At 32.6% G+C, this 10,187-nt stretch overlaps 1 long non-coding RNA gene across 1 annotated transcript; it reads left to right on the forward strand.

The window, feature by feature from the left end:
- The first annotated feature begins 1,466 nt into the window (after positions 1 to 1,466).
- Positions 1,467 to 3,933, forward strand: LOC143073514 (uncharacterized). Its single transcript, XR_012977519.1, has 3 exons — positions 1,467 to 1,536; positions 2,408 to 2,552; positions 3,304 to 3,933. It is a non-coding gene; the product is annotated as an uncharacterized LOC143073514 (long non-coding RNA).
- Positions 3,934 to 10,187: the final 6,254 nt, after the last annotated feature.

The raw sequence follows: 10,187 nt of genomic DNA on the forward strand, positions 1-10,187 counted from the left end.
AACATGAACATTGTTGGAATCGTTATATAAGAGCATAAACATCGTATACAAATTTTTATTTTATATGTACTAGTAACCATAGTCCTATATTTTCTTACAACGGCGAATCATGTTAGTAAATAATAAATGACTATCGAATTGATGACAACCATAGAGACTGATAGTCTCCAAGCAGAGGTATTGATCCAGTGCTGTAAAAAACAAACACGTAATAAATTCTAAGCGCCCGAAGCCCATTTTTGTATAACTTTCCTCAGGAACACTCAAAGCCGAATAGATAAAAGACAAGGATATATAAGACCTTAAACAACTATCATTTGTTTTATGACAAAAAAAAAAACTTAAACAAATATCCAAATATCCAAATTCATTCTGAGGGATTTGGAAAGTTAAGCGTAATTGAATTTGGCTAGTATTTAGGGATTATAGCACTTTTGAGTTTTTGTTTAATACATTCTTAATCCACAATAGCGCATGGAAAGCACACATATTATAAATGTTATTATTTTAATGAGACTACTACTACTACTACTACTACTACTACTACTTATGCGACGTGATAGCTTTAACCTAATTATCTTTTTAGGTATGATTGGCGTATGTCCCAAGACGAACGTCAGTTGACGAACTGTACAAATAAACCAAAGCCCTGATACGTTCCCTTAGTGTGGGGACATAAACAAAAAGGTGCACAAAATTCAATCTTAGACGACATCCACTATATCTTAGGTTTTAACGAGCCCAATCATGAAATTTTTGATATGACTCCATATACAGCTGCGAGACACTGGAAAGCTATTGAGACCAGAGCCCCTGGCTAACCCTGCAGCTGCATCTTGTGGACATTGTCAATACGATACAATTGTATGGCTAGATGAATTCTTTGGCATTTGCACCGGTTGTAGAGTAGATCACATTGCTACACATGCTTATTGATGCAATGCTGATAAAATTATGTCGTTTTTGAAACAGATATGGGATCGATTCCGTAAACCAATATGGCTCACAGAATATGCCTGTATAAAAAACCCGTTCTGTTAATGTACAGCTACAATTCATGAGAAAAATACTACCTCGATTAGAAGCAGCGTCATTTTTTTTTCGATACGCTTGGTTTGTTAGTAGATGGCCGGGAGGTGTCTTAGTGAAATCATCTGCAAGTCTGTTACATCAACATTCTGCAACGCTTACAACTCTTAAACAATATCTTAACAATTTCATACATAAAGAAGTTTTTGTTTATAAACATAGTTTTTAAAGAAATACCACATATATCATGTATATAAACTCATTATATATACCAGGTTATAAATTACAAACTGGTCGAGGAGACAGGCATGGGTAATATATAAAATGAACGTTATTTCTAATTTTGATCAAATTTAATTGTTAACCGCGAGTCATCTGATACACGTATGAACAGTTTGACACGAAATTACCTTTGCTTATCAAACTTCTCATTATAGAATCATGATAAACTTTAACATAGAGAAATATCTATCTTCAAATCTGGTAAATTTTCGTACTTTTGTGATGGTAAGCATTTCATGTCATTCATTCGTGACGTAAAAAGAACTTAAGTTCCGTTTTGCGGAAAATTATTTTTTTTTATCCCTCGTGCAAACAACTTTAAATAGATCTGATTTACTGTTTAGTCCTTTTATATTTTGTGCTCTAAAAGTCAATATATTATTTTGCTTACTTTTCTTTTGGCATTAATAGTATTGGTGGAAGATAAGTCCGGAAGCAGGTACCAAGCGCACCACGAATTGCATTTATAACTTTTACATAAATTTTGAGCTTAAGAAATTTTATAATTGCAAATATAGAAATAAACAAAAAAGCTCAGTTAAATTCTGTAGGCCTAAATGAATAAGTAAAAAGTAAATTCACAGAAATACCAAAATTCAAAAGGGAAAGTCCCTAATCAAATGGCAAAATCAAAAGCCCACACACATCAAACGAATGGAATAATAACTGTCATATTCCTGACTTGGTACAGCATTTTCTTATGACGAAAATAGTAGATTTAACCTAGTTTTATAGCTAGCTAAATTATATTGACAGCGATGTGTAAACAAAACAAACAGACATAATAGGTAAAACATCAAAGGTACCAAGATAATAACATGAATAATGTATTACGCAAGACGCGCGTTTCGTCTACATAAGACTCATCAGTGACAATCAGATCGAAATAGTTATAAAGTCAAACAAGTACAAATTGGATACAGCAGTCAACATTGTGTTATAATCTTGATATAAAAAAGGAAAACCAAAGAAAAATACCAATTTCATTGGTAGATACATATAACAGTAAAGTTGAAATATAAACATGATTTCATCACCTGTTTTTAGACGAATCATTAAATCTTCGAAAACAAAAATACAACATTCTTTTTTGCAGAAATGAAGAGATTAATGCTGACCATTTTACTTTTACTTTTGATATTTGATATATCTAATGCTTCTTCAAAGAAGGGGTTGGCACTTTCCGGCGGTAGTGCATACATGTGCGGGGATGAGTTTGCTTTAACCAATGTGCATTGGTGGTTAGTAGAGAATTGAAAACACTATTTTCTTATAAAATACTAATTCTTAGCTCGATTATATCTTTTAAATATTTGCAAATTAAAACGTAGGTATTTATTATACAAGTAAGCATGGTTCACATAATCCAATTTATTACTTTTGAATCATAAACTTGGGTAAAACATAATTTATCGTATTAAAGGTCAACAATAATTATGTGTGCATACAATCTATCAAGTTTAAATCGCCACTAGTCGAAAAATGTAAACAACAAACAAATAAAGATCACTCTGTGTTTATGCAAATCAAGTATTTTGCAAAAAGTAAAATACCAAAAATATCGAACTCAGAGGAAAATTCAAAACGGACAGTCCCCAATCAAATGGCAAAACCAAAACTTCAAAAATGCAACGGACATTATCTTCTTCAAAACAGATTGACTCACTTGTTACACAGGAGAGTCATGAGGATTCATATTTTTATGCCGAAGTCAACCTCTTGGTTTTGGTAATAGATAACATAATGATCACGTGTAGTTTATTAAATGATAATGGATAATTTAGTTTTAAATAATATCAATAAATGGATAAGCAACCGGTGCTGCAGTAGCAGCATGAGGGAACTTTTATTTTGGCTATCTGTAATTTGTGTAAAAATTCCAAGGTTATACATGGAAATGGTATTAATATGAAGATGTGCATGATTATTTTCAATTTTGCATTTCGAGATCAATTCCAAATTATAGTAAGTCTCAAATTTATCTAATTTTAGGTACGATTGGCACATGTCACCATGGGAACATCATAAACTAAATTGTTCAAATACTATAAAATCAGGCTACGTACCAATGGTATGGGGAATTCGTCCACATGTTGATACTCCAGTTTACATACTGGATCAAGCACATTATGTACTAGGCTTCAACGAACCGAACTTTCCGCAACAGTCCAACATATCTCCACAAGATGCAGCAACTCATTGGAAGACAATAGAAAATAAAGCCCATGGTAAAGTATTAGTGGCTCCAGCAGTAGCGCCCTGTACTCATTGTAATATGAATCCGTTTGAATGGCTAGATCAATTCTTCCAACACTGCAATGGTTGCAAAGTTGATCATATTTCTACTCACGCGTATTGGTGTCACGCTGATCAGATCATGAACTATTTAAAACAATTATGGGACAGATATCATAAACCCATATGGCTGACGGAATTCGCTTGTCAATATAGCACTTCAACTACTACTCAACTACATTTTATGAAGGAGATTCTTCCGAAATTAGAAGCTGCAACCTATGTCTTCCGATATTCGTGGTTTAATAGTAGACGAACCGGAAACGCACATACAACAAAAGCTGTTAGTCTTCTCCATCAACATTCCCCGACACTGACAACTCTTGGACAATACTACAATAATTTCATGTAATGAATTAAAAAAAACATGGTTCAAGGTATAGGGAACTTAGGGGATTTCTTTAAATGATTGAAAATAAAATTTATTTGAAATTGGATTTGGATAATCATTTAATCAGTCTAAGACAAAGAATATTTTGCATTGAATAAATTGTGTACCAGTTTGTGAGGACTGTTGTAAAAAGTTTGAAATGATGACTCGTTCTTCCTCATAATCGTGGTAAATTATTTTATATATTATCTGTGTTTCTAAAATTTCTATGAAGACAACAGAAATTGTTCTTGCATATCGAATGACGGCTATCGTTACCGTTTCCCATTGATATTAGTCATCAATCTAATATATCACCTGATTGGTCATGCTATGTACTACTATGTATGACTTTGAATCACATGACGTGTAATTATTCCAGCTAAGCATCTGATGCGACATGAAATCCGAGGTTCTAGATCAGTATATACCAGAATGGTTGTCTGAACTGTAAAAATACGTATGTGTGTTTCTTTGTCAAATATGTTCTCCTATTTATTTGTATTGTAGTCCTGTAATGTTATGTTGTCTTTTTAATGTTATATTTAACGTTGCCATTAAAGCGGGAGGTTTGGCATGCCACAAAACCAGGTTCAACCACCATTTTTTTCTTTAAAAAATGTCCTGTACCAATCAGGAATATGGCCATTGTTAATTACAGTTCGTTTCTGTGTGTGTTATATTTTAACGTTTTGTTTACTTTTATATTTGAGTGTGAAAAGTAAAATCACAAAAATACTGAACTCAGAGGAAAATCAATCCAGAAAGTCCATAATCACATGGCAAAATCAAATAACAAAACGCATCAAAAACGAATGGACAAGAACTGTCATATTCCTGACTTGGTACAGGCATTTTCAAATGTAGAAAATGGTGGATTGAACCTGGTTTTATAGCTAGCTAAACCTCTCACTTGTATGACAGTCGTATCACATTCCATTATATTGTCACCGATGCTTGAACAAAACAAACAGACACAATAGACAAAAATTTCAAAAATAGGGGTACAACAGTCAACATTGTGTTATCATATTAATCACTATAAAAACAACAAATGTAACGAAGAAGCACACATCAAATTAACATCCTCATTTTGATTATATTATACGATTTTATTTGTCTATGTAAAATGCACCCATCAGGGAAGGAGGGTTTTGAGTACTAGTGCAAAAATTACGCGTTTGAAATTCGCACAGGTAGACATGAAATAGTTTTGTCGTTCAAAGTATGACGGGATGCATAAATACAGTCACGTAAAATAGATATAACAAAAACTGACTTAACAGTAGAAAGTAATAATAAATAAAATAATAGTGTGGTTCAAAGTATGACGGGATACATGAGTACAGAGTCAAGTCAAATGTATATCACAAAAAAGTGGGTTAACAGTAAAAGTACTATTAATTAATAAAATAATTTTGTCATGCAAAGTATGACAAGATACATAGGTACAGAGTCACATCATAAAATAATTTTGTCGTTCAAAGTAGGATGGGATACATAAGCACAGAGTTAAGTCAAAAAGGATATCTAAAAAAAAAACCCGACTTGACAGTAAAAGTAATATTAATAAAGACAAATAAAAGAATAATATAACACGTTATTAAGATAATAAACAACGTCAGTACGCAAAATCTATACTTCAAGACCATCGTGTATTATTTGTGAAGTTGATACGGAATATTTATCAACAAGTTCTGGGTACCTTCCGATGAACTTTTTTTAGAAAAAAGACGAGACGTTCTTTGACATACCCCTGGTTCATTAACTTTCTGCTCAGACATTGGTGACGTTTTACAAAGTCTGAGTAGGAGCTGCAAGCTCTTGAATACAGAATAAGTTGGGAAATGTATATTCCATATGCAGGTGAAGTTGGTATATTGCTACTAAGGTGGGGGAAATTGATAATTTCAAAATCAAAATCGTCTCGTTTGTCATAGATTCTGGTACTAAGATGACTGTGTATGTCAAATTCGAGGTGAATTAGCATTGCTATAAGACGTGTCACGGTACTTATCTATACCAAGTTCATGTATTTAGTTTTGATGTTATATTTGTTATTCTCCTCGGATTTTGTCTAATGCTTAGTTCGTTTCCGTGTGTGTTACATATTAATGTTGTGTCGTTGTTCTCCTCTTATATTTAATGCGTTTCCCTCAGTTGTAGTTTGTATCCTGGATTTGTTTTTTTTTCTATCGATTTATGAGTTTCGAACAGCGATATACTACTGTTGTCTTTATGTATCCTATTTTCGATGGGGATATTTTATCATAGTACTAATACTAGTACTTGTACGCATTGCAATTGATGCAATCGTAGCAGATGACGCTTAACAACCCATTAATACATTAGGTTCCATCTGTTTTGAGTCCATACAATTCCCTCAGTTTTAATCATTCTTCATTTGTGTATTCTAAATTGATTTACGAGATTTGAAGATAGCAAACTACTGTTGCCACTAATAAAATACAAGAAGCAAATGATGGAAGTACTACAACTTGACAACGGCTACCATATGGCCGCTGAAATTGCAAACATTGTTTGTTTAATCGAATTTTTTCAAAACTTATGATAGTTCTATTAACTAGACATCCTATAGGTGGCCGTGTTGTCTAACGCGCAAAGCCCATTGCAGGTGATGTTTCCGCGATATCCCAATAGCATGAGTTCGAATAAAGGCGAGGGAAGTACAAAAATTTGCCGATTTAACCTTGTTGTTTCGATACTTAGAATAATTATTGATATATTATGTGTTTTGAGCTGTGTATCACCTGCACTGGTGATCATGGATCTGGCGCCGAGTTGTTACTTGTTTAGGTATACTTATCAAAATTATTTCTGTGACTGCATATTACGATCCTTTACGATAGATGTTTAGCTAATCTGCAATCAATTACATCTTCATGTCTAATATTTCATGTACTGTTTTATTACTGTAGTTTCTACTGCAGAGGAAAGGTAAAACTTAGCCGCCGAAAGCTGCAGTTCAGTCTGGGAGGCCGTGTGGTCTAGAGCTCTGGACACAATGCATGTGGTGTTGTCTCGATCTCCAAGAAAATAAAATTGCTTTCGCAAATTTGCAGCTTTAACATTGTGCTGATATTTACAATCTACAAAAAGTAAAAAAACTCTACGACAGATCCATCCATTGGATGTGAAGCTGATACACGGCTGAAAATATAGCATGAGCGCAAATCCGGCCGGCGAGAGAAGAACAAAAATTTGCCTCCGCAAATTAGAAGATTCAACATTGTTGCAATGATATTTAGAGCTATTATGAATATAATATGTTCATCCAGCCGTGTATCACCTTCATTGGTGATCAAATGGATGGAGCTATCGTAGAATTGTGACTTGTTTAGACAAAGTGATATATAGTTTTCCTTGTAACTGAATCTTACGATCCTTTGCGATAGATAATTGAGAAAATCTGCAATTCATTCCACCTTAAAAATCATGCACTGTGTTACAACTCTAGATTCTACTGGCGAGGAAAGGTTAAAATAGGCCACAGAAAGTCCTGGTGACCGAGTGTTCTAGAACGATTATTACAAATGGTCAGTGCATACAGACAATTTCTGTTGAAACCTTTAGGAATTTCCACATATTTAAAACTAAATTTTCTTGCAATGTGCAGTTGCTTTAGCAGTATCTTAATAGAACCAAAACAACTATTTCTCTCTTTGAAGAAGAGGAAAATTAAACCATCCTCATTTAAAATCAAAGTCCTAGAGTGGGGTGCGCATATTCGCCGGGGACACAATTTCGCCGTTTTATAATTTTGAGTTGTAAATACTTCAAAAGATGGCTGAAATGGAAGAAATATGCCGGTAACTATGATTTTTATAACAAATATGATTTTATTTTAAACTACGACAAAATTGCGACACTTACCGCAAAGGACCGAAAAACGGATAACGATTTTCGGCCAATTTTCTGAATGAATAACACGATTTCTAAGAAGTATTTCTTAGTAAATCTTTGACTGATTGCCCTAAATTTCAGTTCTGTACACCTTTAAAATGTCTGCTATTGTCATCTATAATGAAATTGATTTGAAAAATATTGTTAAAGCTGCAGTTATTTGGGTTTAAATAGATGTATAAAAACGGCGAATATGTGTCCCCCATTGACAAAACATCAGGCAATTTCAAACACCCTTTAATCTAACTTTTCAGATGATTATTTTCAATCAAACACGTTTTCAAGCTTAAGAATATTTTTTATTTGAAGTTATCTTCATATAGAAATATCAGTATACTTCAAAAACATATAGACCTGAACATAAACTGTGGAAAACATGGAAAGATATGGCGAAAATGAGCACCCCACTCTATTTGAAAAATAAATCTTATGGTTTTATTCAAAATCAGAAAAGGAAAATAAACGATTTGTTCCAGGTAAAGATATACTTTGAAAACCAAAAATGCATATGAATTAAGAGATATATGTGGCATAAGTCAATACCCTAAGGCAAAAACCCATTCCATCCGTTTCCAAAATTCATTTCAACATTTTGCCATTGCACACAAACTTCATATTTGATTTGGCCTCAACTTTTTTTTACAAGAGCGATACTGACGAGTCTTCTGTAGTAGAAACACACCTCGTTCTTAATCAAATTATAAGTCAGGAACATATTTCACCAAACAATATGAGGAGAACAAATACCTGTCATAATAAATTAGTAATACATTTCAGTATGTCGTACAATTTATTCAAATCATAAGATTTTGTTGTGAAAAGAGCCTCTGGTATCTTCGATAAGAGTAAGCTAGGTCGACGCGACTACTAAAGGACGATTCGTTCACTAGAGTATTACCAGCAAACTAGTCACGCCCTTTGTGTTGAATGACATGAACAATTATTGAAATGGTCGTTGTTGATTCACTAACGTATTTCTATCCTAAGGTATAGATGGCCTTAGTGGTTTTTGGTACATTACTTTTAAAATATGGGAGACAGAAATTACAAGTCTGTTATCTTTGATGAGTTGTATATAATGGACTTGATGCTTTCCTATGATTGTAAGCTTATCTGTTCTTTGTATGGTTGTTGAATTTAATTTTGAGCAACTTTTGTTTTAAATTTTTTGCGCATATTTCTTTAATAACATAATTATGTAGCGCATTTATATAATTCTAAAGTTTTCAATCTTATTCAATGCTTAGAGCTGTAATGCGCATTAAGATTCCCGCTTCAGTTCATAATTATGACCTTCCTATAGCTGTCAAAATTAGTATAAGTAGCCACCATTACGTGTAATAATAAGAGAATCAACTCAATATTCTTTTCCCTTTTTGCTGAAATAATTGTCTTTATATGGAGTCCAATCTCAAGACGAAAGATAAATAAATAAGTCATTTAAATATACAACATTTATTTAACAAAAATACCTCTTTAAAATCATAATAATATTTTATTATTTTAATCACTTTTGGTAATAGTTGTACGATGATTAGATCACCATCGCAACATTCAAAATAAAAATAATCTTTTACTGTTTGATTATGCATTTTGTTAGACAAATTGTATCTTAGTTTAAATATAATTAAACACATTAGGTAATCGTAGAAAAACCGGTTGTCACATTTCAATTGTCGTATATTTTCGATGACATTGTCTAAGATTTCATGACGAGATTGTTTTTAGTGTCTCTAAAACTGTAAAGAACTAATATTTTGAAACCAACAAAAAAAAGCACAAAATTGGTCTTTAATGCAAAAAGAGTACGTCAATAAAGTTTGGGACTTTACACAATAGTTTATGTACTTTATCAATTACCAATCAAAATCAGCATTGATTCATTGTTAGTTTCTGCTACTTTTTGTGTGATTTTAACTGACTTGTAACTGAAAACGTTCCTTTTAAAATTTTCGAATGTCTTATAATATGACCATGTAATAAAATAAAATGTTTTTGCATCCCAAAAAAAATGACTGGTACATACGATATATGTAGACATAAGAAAACACTGGCTTTCCACTATTGGTTGTGAAATTGTGAAATACTTTATAATTAAGCTGAATTGTATGGTTTGGTGCTCCAAAATCTATGTTTCATCTTCTTAGTGTTGATGGTATTTTAAAATTGTTTACGTTTCGACTTTATCTTTTAAAATATGTACATATTCCTTTAATTTCTGACTATCCTTTTAATGTGACCAGAACGGGAATGAAAGAAATCATGGTTTTTAGTTTTGGTTTTGATT

This window comes from Mytilus galloprovincialis, chromosome 4 (genome assembly GCF_965363235.1).
Source record: "Mytilus galloprovincialis chromosome 4, xbMytGall1.hap1.1, whole genome shotgun sequence".
In the NCBI taxonomy this organism is placed as follows: Eukaryota; Metazoa; Mollusca; class Bivalvia; order Mytilida; family Mytilidae; genus Mytilus; species Mytilus galloprovincialis.